We start from the raw sequence: 12,903 nt of genomic DNA on the forward strand, positions 1-12,903 counted from the left end.
TACCATTGCTGCCCGGCCGTCAAGACCACAGGAACCTAGGGATATTGTCTAGGTAATGAAAAAGTCTATGCTATTTTAACTGATACAGAGGCCATTTAGATGACACCTCCTCCTATAATTCATCCCCAGATCTCTGATGATATTGACTGACCACCCTAAGCACACACCGGTCACTCTCCCCCACTCACTCCTTTCCCTCACCCACAGTCAGAATACACGGCCAGTGTTCCAAACCCCTCCACACTCCACCATTAACTCTCTTGTTGGGGGTTGGTCTGGTGTTGCGTTTACAAATCCTAAATTCTGAACCGCAAGATCTGGTTGTTTCCAGTGAGAGAATTCTCACATACACTATCTTTTGCTGTGTAAACCTTGCTCCCCAACATCCTGAACTCCCCTACCTGTCCATTCCTATGGGAGGGAATTCTCCTCCTTTCCCTGGGATCTCTCCCCCTCTCCCTGATCCTCTCCCCCTTTCCCTGGTCTTTGAACTCCCCTTCCCCAAGTGCCAGGACCATGAGCCTCAAATCAACTAAAAAATGCTCCAGCAACTTGCCAGCCCCAGATGTTCCTTCAGAATCTCCATCCTAGGCAGCTCCAAAGCAACCAGCCCCAGACCGTCCAACATCACAAACCGCTCCAGTGCTGCCTGCGCTGCCCTTCACCTGATTTTACAGATAAGAAACAGAATAGTGACTGAGTCACCCTCCCATCTTAAACCTCAGGACTACGTATTGCTTATTGTGTATCCTTAGCCTTTAAGATGGGGGTATTTATGAGAAACTCGTGCTAAGAAATGGAAAGGGGGAAATACACAAGAAAGCAGTCACATAGTGTGTGAGGTACACAGATGTCCTCAGAATTGGAGCATAAATATTGGTTGCTGGAAAAAAAAAGTGAAACGCCATGCTGTAGAGAGGTCTGCTCAGTGTTACATTGTTGTAGTGTCATCAAGGTTATTCAAATCTCAGCAGGAATCTCAGAAGAACCCATCCCTAGATGAGGAGTTACAGGCAAGCAATGGTTGCAGAGAAATGTCCAATCAGTCTTCTCAGGGGTGTCAGCACCTGAAAGATTATCTAGTTCCAAGCAGTCATGCTTAAATGGTTACACTTGGGAACAAATATATATATATATATATATATATATATATATATATATATATATATATATATATATGATGTGTGTAGATATCTATAATACACACACACACACACACACACACACACACACACACACACATACACCAACTAAAGTAAAGAGAAGGAAATCATGGATTTGAGAGGAAGGAGCAGGAGGATAAAGAAGTACGTGGACAGTCTAGATAAGAAGAAACTGATGTAAATGTGGTACTTATAAATAACGTCCAAAGCATGAATTAAAATCATGCATAAGCTTCTATTCAACCTTTGGTTGGGAGATAACAGTCAATGGGAGATCATCTTCTCTTGAGGATCAGATCCACATGGACTAGGGAAAGTTGCTTTATTCCACACCAGCTATTATTTCCATAGTATAAACATTCATTTAAGAAAAGGCAAATCCAAACCTGTGTTTCTAAGAATATGTCAACTGTAACCAAGCACTGGGATTACTGGGTGTATATTAATCAGCTGGTGTTGCCTTATGTCATATGAGCACATGCTCCGTGATTGTCTCAATGAGCCCCTGTAAGACCTGAGTAGTTGATTCTGTGGGTTTTCTTGTGTCCTTCACATCGCTGGACCATGCACTCATTCCTCACTCTTCCACAGGATCGCCCAAGGCCTGCCTAATATTTGGCTGTGAGTCTCTGCATCTCTTTCCACCAATTACAGGCTCTCTGCTGATGATAATGCAAGGCTCTTGTCTGCAAGTACAGCCGACTATGACCAGAAGTCTCAGGGGTGGACGCCCTCTCAGGGCATGGATGTCAAGCTGGTCCAGGCATGGGCTGGCCACTCCCTCAATTTCTGCTCCATCTTATCCTGAGTGTCCCTGTAGGCAAAACAAATTACAGGTCACAGGCTTTGTGGCTGGGATGATGTCCCAATACCTTAACTAGAAGTCTTGCCTGGCTACAGGTGATGTTCTAGAACTTTCAGGTGTGCTGTCAAGTCACTAGTAGGAGATCTCTCCAGTTTCTTCATGACAGCACTTAGTGCTGTGACTTTTCCTCTTAGCCCTGGGAGAGCCACAACCCTGCTCCACCCCTTCAGACTCTCCTTTCCTCCCAGGCTCCTGCCTACTGGCATCCTAAAGAAAGGCCTCCAGCATGTAGTACCTGTCAGTGGCAGTCTGGAGGGAGGGGCAGGAAGGAGGCTCTGTCAGAATTAGTGGCAGACAGGCATGCTCACAGCTCCCATTTTCCACGGTCCCCTACACTAATTTAGTTCATCCTCAAGTAGGGAGCACAGAGATGTTAAGGTACATATGAGGGGTCACCCAGCAAAGCCTTGATTCTGATCTAGGCAGCCTGGCTCTGCTGTTCTCCTCTCTCCCCCAGACACCATGACAGCTGCCCGAGTATGCTACCATAGCCACACTGGCTAATAAATTGAGATCAGAGGCATGGAGTCACTTTTAAAAACTCGTGCAACACCAAGGCTATAGATTATGTGTCTTATCCTGAAGACCAGGGCACTCTGATTGGCAGGATGGAGGTACACCCAAGGACAGCAAAACAGGGGACTGATGGGAATTCACATCTGGACCTTGGCAATTCACACTCATTCCGGATGTTCACACCCATGAAGGACACTTTAGCACAAATCATTGATGTTAGCTGATAATATTCTTGGTGTAAACAGGGCTGTGACCCTACCTTCTGCAATATATTGGCTTCTGCAGACATCGGCTGTGACCTAGGGTGCAGGGCATCTGAACTCAACACCCACCTTAGTCTCTTGGTGTGGTGGAAAAGCCCTAGGAGAACCAGAGGGAGCTGGAAGATTGGGACGAATGTTGTCATTTCTGTATTGACCTGGGTCCATTTGTGTTTCAGTCACAGGCACCATGTCCAATCCTGGTGATGTCTGACCTGTTCCACACAGGAGTAAAGTATGCTGTCGTCTCTTCAGACGCATGGACAGTGAGCAGTTGTGCTGTGTTGTGGTGCCCTCATGTGGGGCTGTCTCCAGGAGCCCCGAGAATGGTGGAACTTTGACTTCATCACTTTCTTTGACTCCCAGAAGTCTGGGTATGTAGTGTGTTCATTTTCATTGAGTTCTAGAAACTTTAATTTCCTCATTTTTGCCTTGACCCAATGTTCATTCAGCAGAGAGTTGGTCAGTGTTGATGAGTTGGTAGTCCTTCTGTTGTTACTGTTGTTGAAAACCAGCTTTAATTAGTGGTGGTCTGATAGGATAGAGGGTGTTACTCCATTTTTCTTGTGTCTGTTGAGACTTGCTTTGTGACTTAATATGTAGACACTGTTTCAGAAGATTCTGTGAAGTGCTGAGAAGAAGGTGATTTTGTTTGTGTTTGGTTGAGCTGTTCTGTAGGTATCCGTTAGGTCCAGATGTTTCATAACATCTGTTAGCTCCGTTATTTCTCTGTATAGTTTAGAACTGTCCATTGGTGAGACTACAGTGTTTAAGTCTCCCACTATTCACATGCAAGGATCATTGTGTGGTTTAAGCTTTATAGTCATGTTTCTTTTACAGATGTGCATTTCTTCATACAGGAGCATGTTAAAAATCAAAATTCCAACTTGGTGGATTTTTCCTGTGGTGAATATGAAGTGTCCTTTGTCATCTCAGTTGATTAATTTTGGTTGGAAGTCCATTTTATATAATACCAGCTGGCTTAATAGATCCATTTCCTGAGAATATCTACTTCCAACACTTTACTCTGAGGTAATGTCTCTCTTTAATGTTGAGGTATACAGCAGAAGACTGTTTTCACATCCATTCTGTTAGCCTGTGTCTTTTTATTGGGGAGTTTAGTCCACTGATATTTAGAGACAGTAAACACCAATGATTGCTAATTCCTGTTATTTTGGTTGTGTGTGTGTGTGTGTGTGTGTGTGTGTGTGTGTGTGTGTGTTTCCTATCTTTTGATTTCCTGTAATGAGATTATTTATTTCATGCGTTTTCATGGGTGCAGTTAACCTCATGTTCTTGGAGGATTTTTTGTAATATCTATTGTACCTTTGGTTTCTGGATCAATTATTTTGAAAGTTCACTTAGTCATGGGATAGCTTGTATTTTCGACATGCGCTGAAGGAAAGTTTTGGTGGGTGTAGTACTCTGTGGTGGTGTCTATGGCCTTGTAGAGATTGTAAGATATCTGTCCCTTCTCAAGGAGGACAGAAGTGTCAATACAAAAAGACAAAGAGTAAGGGGATGCCTACTCCATGCAACAAGGTTCCATAGACGAAAGATAATATAGGGTGTGTGGAGCCCTCACACATCCTTCCTCTCCCCACTGTCCTATTGCTTGATGCCAAATGGTGCTTAGAATTTGCAGCAGTGAAATGTCACACCTAGTGTTTGTGGCATCTGAGTCACCCCAGGGCACTCTCATTAAAAACTGGCTTGGAAACTTGCTGCCTGGGACTCAGAAAAAAGCTAAATGTGACTCCCCTCCCATGTTCTATCACGTTCTGGTGTGTGCTTTGAATATTATCTTGGTTTTTTCTCCAGCAAAACAACTATTAAACACTACCATCCCTGTGTCCTGTGAGTCTCACAGTCGAGTTCTCATATGTGTTTTCAGGAAATTGCTCGTGTGCCATTTGGTCTTCGGGTGCAGCTGTGACCCATGACTATGAATTGAGATGTTTGTCTTCCTCTTTTGCATTCAATATTGTGCTATACGTGTTTACATGATGAAGTCCCCCAAAGAGAGTTCATTTAAGTTGATTGTATGAAAACAAGAGACTATGTAAGATTGTTTCTGCTTTCAATTCATGAGACATTTAACAAATGCCACAAATTGGTCATTATAAATGTGATGTTATGCAACCTTGACCTAATACAAGTCTTACAAACAAACAGTGTTACCAGGTGATTAGCTTGTGTCTTAAAGGCAGGTGCCCATCAAGTAGAGAGGATCCTCTGTGCTGTCATTACATGTGGTTGTGAGCCACCTGTGGGGGCTGGGAATGACTTGAATCCTGGACCTCTGCAAGAGAATCCAGGTTCTTGAGCTATAGATGAGCAGACACCACAGACTCTTAGCACTAATGGCTTGGTTGGGTCTTTGCTTCCCTTTGAAAATTGGCAAGTGAGGCCTCCATCATCTGCATTGCTCTTAATAATTTCCCTTCCATCCTATTATAGAGTCGCCCACTGAGCTCTCTACACTCAGTGACATGTCTACACCATGTATATATAACAAGTCCTTCCCACAATGCATCATGAGGTCTTGGCAGCAATCCTCTATAATCCTGTACCAATTTCTGTCTTAGTTAGGGTTACTACTGCTGTGTGACCATGAGGAAATCCTATTTGTGATGAAAAGGTTTATTTGGCTTAGAGTTGTACATCTTAGTCTATCACTGAAGGACTCAGGACACCGTCCTTAGCAGGAACTGAATCAGATGCTCTGGAGGGAACTGCTTAATGCTTGCTCCCCATGGCTTGCTCAGTCTGCCTACTTGTTGAACATAGGACTACCAGCCCAAGGGTGGCCCCACCCACAAGGGTTAGAGCCCTCCCCTATGAATCATTAAAGTAATAAATGTCGTGGAGAATTGCCTACAGTCCAGTCTGGTGGGGACCCCTTACACTATGATAACTCCATGCTGTGTGAAATTCACATATAAATAACCAGCATACACTCAGAGCTGACTTGCAGTCAGTTTCAGGTTGCAAGTGTTCAGACTTTCTCTTTGGGGTTGATCTAGGAAAACTATCTGTGCAGTTTCTCTGCCACGAAGCTAAGCTCTAGCCCCATGGTTCAGAAGAGTTCTCTTTGAAAGTCCAGAAAGGAGGCTTGTGAGTAACAGTGGAGAGCCTGGGTCTGGCAACCTAATGGGCACTTTCAGACTCAGTGTCGTGTTAGGTAGGACTAACGCTGTCTCTTAGGCATAGTGCCTTCCAATTCACTCTATGAAGTATTCTCAAAATCTGGCTAGATCTGATGTTCAGTACTTCCCAAAGAAAACACTTATTTCATTTGTAACCATTGTTCCTTAGGACACATTCTCTAACAGAGAGCACTACCTTACTGATGGCATATCAGCTCTATTCTCAATCACCTCTCTGTGATGATTCAGACAAGCATTCTGTGATCACTATAGCTAAGCCATCACGGCTGTGTGACAGGATCCTCATGTTTGAGAGAGTTGCCCCATGTACCCCAGCAGATCCTCTCACTAAACCCTGCTCAAACTCTGGCTTCTTTGACACCAGCATCCCTTGGCTTGACATTTCTTCCCTCTGAGCTCCCTTTGTTTTTCCTTCTCCCCTTCCCTCCCTCTCAACCTCAGAATACTAGGCTGCCTCATATACTCCTTCCCTTGCTTAGATGTAGGCATTCCCCTGCAGAACATTGTACAGGAATTTATGGGACAGTTAGAAACTGTCCTTCCTCCCTCAAACAACTCCCTCCAAATGAAGCTTCTGTCTCCAACCCAAGTTACCCTAAGAGGCTTCACTTCATTCCTTGGCTCCACTGTGCCCCTTTTCAAGGTTCTGCATGACCTATGGGCCCAAGTCCCCCATCTTCCACCTTATCCATACTCAGGGTGCACTCTAATATATCTAATCATGGTATATGGTCTTCATGTTTCCTATTACACTGCCGAGAGTTGCTTCCATGTGTAAAAACGGAAAACCATCCCTCAAATGGGTAAAAGGTACTTTTTCTGGAGACAAAATTAAAAGATCATGGCCAACCTATCAGGGTGACCACAGATTTAGGTTACCCTCAATTTTACCTGCCAACAATTTTATAAACTTTATATAGAAAGAAACATGGAAGTCACAAATCAATTATCTTTAAAGTACATAGGTGGGAATATCTGAGGCCCACAGTCAGAGTCCTAGTCATACTATAACATGTCTGTCTGATAAAATTCTTAGCTACTGCATTGGTAAAATCTTGAGGGTCATTCATAAATTCTAAGGCTGTATCTAATAGCCACAAGGGACCTAAGCAGACTAAAGGTGGCCCAAGACAATATAACTTGGGACCTGTGGCATTCCAGCATTTCACATCTTTGAGGATGACTTAGTTGACTAACTTGTGTATGTCGAGGTTTTTCTGTGAACTCCTGTTCACATATGTAATCTAGTGTGTGTGTGTGTGTGTGTGTGTGTGTGTGTGTGTGTGTGTGTGTGTGTGTTGTTTTGTGGTGTGGCAGAGTTGACCCCTGAGTATGTGATTTGAAGTATCTGTTTTCTGCCTTCAAATAGATGGTATGTGGAAATGTTTACATGATATAATGTCCTTCCCCCAAAGTGTTTAATGAAAATTGACTGATAAAAAAGCTAGAGAATATACAAACTTAGTTCACTTTTTTTAATTCATCAAATGCAAGCAAATTTGACACATTACATAATTTAAATTTGTGGGGAAAACAGGAAATATTGCATTATACAACCACCATATATATGTCACCAGGGTTTTGAAGCTGGGTGTGAAAAGGCACATTAACCAACGACAGTGTGAGACTTGATAATGTTGTGCATCTAAACCTATTTTGCAAAACACAAAGCATGGACTGGTTTTCTGTGTGCAGAGTTTTAAACCTTCCAGAAAAAGAAGAAGCCAAAATTACAACAGGATATAATCCGAGGCCCTTATATCAGGTTATGAAGCCCTTATTTCTCCATTTCTGGGATTTCTGCTCCTTGTCAGTTTCTATTGTCATACTTCCTGCCTGTCTTGAAACCAAAAAAAAAGGTAGTTGCCCCTTTGATCACTGTGGGTTACAATTATTTATTCCTGCTCACAGCCTATTTCTGGTTTTAACTCTTTGGTGACTTTGTCCGGTCTCACTTAACCCTCCACCGTCTAGATTAGAAGTCACTGCGATGGAGTTAGTGCTGTGGCAGGGCTGTCCATCACCACCATCTACACCGACACCTACAGTAAGCACCGAGGACCACTTGACCTCTGAGTGATGTTAACATCATGTAACAATCACCCATCCCCTCTCCTAAATGTAGGGTTATCCTTCATAAGTTTTATGGTCGTATGAACCCAGGAGAGTTCAACAACCCCAGACCAGGCTCTCAATATACCATTCTCAGCATACGCCCCTTCCAAAAGCATCTGTATCATCTATTCATGACATGATCTGCCCAGCTTTCAGGACAGCAATGCAGATGCAAAGAGTTCTCCCGTCAAAAGTAAAATTATAACATCCTCTTTTAATAACCAGAGTCTAATGCTTAGATTCTGACTCAGTTTCTCATGATACCTCATACAACGAGAGGGTGAATCCTACCCAACCCTAGAACCAAAGGCCAGTAGTTGAATGATAGTCTATGAAAATTATTACCAAAGAAATTATCAGCTGTTTGCCTCTTATAAAAAGGCCAGGTAATATCGCATAACTAGTATATAAAACACCCATTCCCTCTCCGGAGAATTGACTCTGGAGAAGTCTCTAGCTGTATTTGTGTCCACAGTGTCCATCATTTTCGCATGTGTATATACACATGTGGGCATGCTCGGTCATATACTCACGGAGACTACACTTTACCTCTGGACATCACTTCTCAGAATGCCAGGGATGCAATGTACTGTGTTTTGAGTCAGTCCTACTGGAACTCACCAATTCAACTACACTGGCTGAGGAGGAAGCCCCAGAGATGCATTTCTCTCTTGCTGTCCCCTGCACTGTGATTAGAAGCATGTGCCACCACAGTGTGCATGAGTTCTGAGGTGGGAACCCAGGTCCTCATGGGTGGAAAGAGCAAGAACTAAATGACTGAGTTCGCTCTTTGTCCCTTGTTCCCTAGTAAAACGTGTGTAGAATGTTCAGTCACTGAATGTGACACTGTTATGCCTATTCCATGTCCCCTGGTAGTTCCTGGCATGTCAGTGCAGTCTAGCCTAGGACGGTTATAGTCATGTGCTCGTACTCCAGTCTGTGGTCCTATGTGTCCCTAGAGACGTCACTATTTGAGGATTTAGCATCTCGTGGTCTGTTATTCATCTTTCTTACAGATGTGAGCATTTCCCCTTGCTTCCTTTCACACAGTATAAATTCTAAGTACAGTATATCGATATGCCCATCATATACATTAATTATCGTTGATGTGTGATCTGAGGTTTGCTTACTTTCTTTTCCACTTTGTTTTTTATTTTTGCTGACACACTCCTCCTGAGAGGCTGAGGGAATGCACCTCTGTTCTTAAACACAGATCAGATCTCACGCTGCACAGTGTGAGTTTTCACTGTGCTGTGAGGCAGGCACTGGGTCAGGGGAGCAAGCTTAGTCCCTGTTGACGAGGGTTTCAAAGGGATGATGAATTCCTTTGAGCATTTCATTTGTTTGAAAATGTTGGGTATTCCTAATTTCTCTCCCAATGGACAATTTACTCATTAAATGGTTATAATATTATGAATGAAATCCGGAATAAGTGAGTTATGGTAGGAAAACAGGTACTCACATCTATGTCTTAATTTACCAGCTCCATCCAATTCGCTGGCTGTGATTGCCAAGAAGTCCTAATTATCTTTGACAACTGGCTCCTGGCCACATGGGCTTTTTGACTGCAGAGAAAATTACTAATATAAACTCTCAGATCACACATTGAACACCACACAGTTTTCTTATGGACTTAGGTCACAGAATTACTTTAAAGAGTGAACGATTAGCCATTAGAGTGTAAAGTGACCAGACAGGAGGCAGAGACAGAGGAATAACAGACACACAGACAGACTCAATGCAGAAGGTTAGAGGAGCTGTGAAGGGAGCTCATGGAGAGCTGCAGGGCTGCACCAGGCCTCAGCACTGAGTGAACTGCACAGGTGAGGTGCAGGACTGAGGATACAGCAGGTGAGATGCAGACCCACATTAGCATGAGCAGCAGATGAGCTGTCAGACAGTGATTCAAGGAGGAGACATTAGCAGTGTGGTTGGAGCTGAGGGCTTAAGATGGTCAGGAGTTCTCTGCCTGCAGGTTCCCTGACACACAGACAGCCAGGGGACAAGTTTGTGGTGACATAACTATTGCAGGATCAGGTGGCCTCCTCAGGGCTCCAGGCGAGGGTGAGATAAATCCTCAGAGCTGGTTTCTGATGTGGTTTGAGAAGCACTTGTGCGCACTGCTTCCCACCTATTTTGATAGCTGTGGAGGTGACATATTTTTACTTTGTGGAGTAAGGAAATTATCAGCCTCTGCACCAGAGAGGGAACTGGGTGGGCATGTGTCTCTGTGTACAGTGAGGTGTCATGTCCTCCAATGTCTGCGTTGCACTCAGGAGGGAGCCACCTGCAGCTTGTAAAATGGAGTCACCCAGGGCAAGCCCTTGCTTTAGGCAGTGAGGAGTAATTGAGAGCTGAGCCGAGCTTTATCTCTGCAGTGCTATCAGGTGAGTGTCAGACAGAAGAAGATCAGAGCAAGAGAAAGTCATCATAGCAACAGCCTAGTGCACCCTGATGCCCTGGTTGGTGAGGCTCTGACAGCCATCAGTCACCTGAGTTCCTACCAGTCTGGTTCAAAGTCAGCAGCAAGGTTTTCTGAGATGTCATGAGAAATATGTGCCTTTGCTGGAGAAGCCACAGAAATATGTTCAAGATTCCTCCAATACAGCTGGTGATGGGGACTGAAGTTCATACTGAAGAGGAAGGGGAGCAGCAGGAAGCACCTAGGACAAAAGGGGTGTGGCTTAGAGTGTGAGCCTGGGCATCAGCTGCAGCCCCCACTCTACTCCCCCACATCACAGACCAGGGAATCAGTTACCCAATCCTTCTCTCTCTCACTTTTCCTTCTAGAACTTTCTGCCACTGTGAGCTCCACTATGATAAGACTGCAGATGTTTCTGGAGTTGTAAGTGTAGTGAAACAAAGATAGTAAATAAAACAAAATAAAAAGAAATATGAAAAACTCAGCAAATATGAAAGGTCTGCAAAATATAGCAGAGATTTTGTGTTTGCTGGTCTTTTTAATTTCACGTTAGATGTTGAAAAAGCTTCACTTTATCCCCCAAGCTGGACTTGAGCTTAGTGCACAATCTACTACATTCCTGGATTCTTGTGGCAATCCTCCTGTCTCAGCTTTCCACATATGGGAATTGTAAGACTGACCAAATATATACATTTGAGGTAAAAATTTTCAGACAACATGTTATTCAAAAATAATTATATTGACTTAAATATGGGATGTCACCTGATGTTAGATGTAAATCTTTTACCTCCATATGCCTATAGGGAAAATATTTTAGATCATATCGAATAATTAGAACATTGGAATCTTCATCACAATCCTGTACATCAGCTCTAGACTGTGTGGCAGAGGCTAACAACAACAGTGGTGGACACTTGATTCACATTAACTGCATAAACACCGGTGACTTCAACTTCAGAGGACAGAGACATTGGAATCATGGTACCATGTGCACTGAACTGTGGCTAAGTAGAGTGGCCAAGTTAAATAAATGAATTGGTTTTCTTGTTCTCTTTGTTCTTAATACAGATGTAACCAAGCAGCCCAGGTTGGCCTTGAACTTGGTGACCTCTTTGTGGGCCTCCTGAGTGCAGGGATTACAGGTCTGTCCCACAATGTCAACTCCTTAAAAGATCTGCTCCCCACACCCGCGGATCCCGGCCCGCAGCAGCTCTCTGCTCCCAGACCCGGTGAGAGAGAGACCCAACCGCCTGGTCAGGTGGGCACTCCTGAGGCTGCAGAGCGGAAGAGACCACCAACACTGCTCACCCCTGCCCACATCCCTGGCCCAAGAGGAAACTGTATAAGGCCTCTGGGCTCCCGTGGGGGAGGGCCCAGGAGCGGCAGGACCCCTGCCACAGACACCGCCGGACCCTGAAGGAAACAGACCGGATAAACAGTTCTCTGCACCCAAATCCCGTGGGAGGGAGAGCTAAACCTTCAGAGAGGCAGACAGGCCTGGGAAACCAGAAGAGACTGCTCCCTGCACACACATCTCGGACGCCAGAGGAAAAAGCCAAAGACCATCTGGAACCCTGGTGCACTGAAGCTCCCGGAAGGGGCGGCACAGGTCTTCCTGGTTACTGCCGCTGCAGAGAGCCCCTGGACAGCACCCCACGAGCAAACCTGAGCCTCGGGACCACAGGTAAGACCAAATTTTCTGCTGCAAGAAAGCTGCCTGGTGAACTCAAGACACAGGCCCACAGGAACAGCTGAAGACCTGTAGAGAGGAAAAACTACACGGCCGAAAGCAGAACACTCTGTCCCCATAACTGACTGAAAGAGAGGAAAACAGGTCTACAGCACTCCTGACACACAGGCTTATAGGACAGTCTAGCCACTGTCAGAAATAGCAGAACAAAGTAACACTAGAGATAATCTGATGGCGAGAGGCAAGCGCAGGAACCCAAGCAACAGAAACCAAGACTACATGCCATCATCGGAGCCCAATTCTCCCACCAAAACAAACATGGAATATCCAAACACACTAGAAAAGCAAGATCTAGTTTCAAAATCATATTTGATCATGATGCTGGAGGACTTCAAGAAAGACATGAACACACTTAGGGAAGCACAGGAAAACATTAATAAACAAGTAAAAGCCTACAGAGAGGAATCGCAAAAATCCCTGAAAGAATTCCAGGAAAACACAATCAAACAGTTGAAGGAATTAAAAATGGAAATAGAAGCAATCAAGAAAGAACACATGGAAACAACCCTGGATATAGAAAACCAAAAGAAGAGACAAGGAGCTGTAGATACAAGCTTCACCAACAGAATACAAGAGATGGAAGAGAGAATCTCAGGAGCAGAAGATTCCATAGAAATCATTGACTCAACTGTCAAAGATAAT

This window comes from Rattus norvegicus, chromosome 1 (genome assembly GCF_021556685.1).
Source record: "Rattus norvegicus strain SHRSP/BbbUtx chromosome 1, alternate assembly SHRSP_T2T, whole genome shotgun sequence".
Taxonomy (NCBI): Eukaryota; Metazoa; Chordata; class Mammalia; order Rodentia; family Muridae; genus Rattus; species Rattus norvegicus.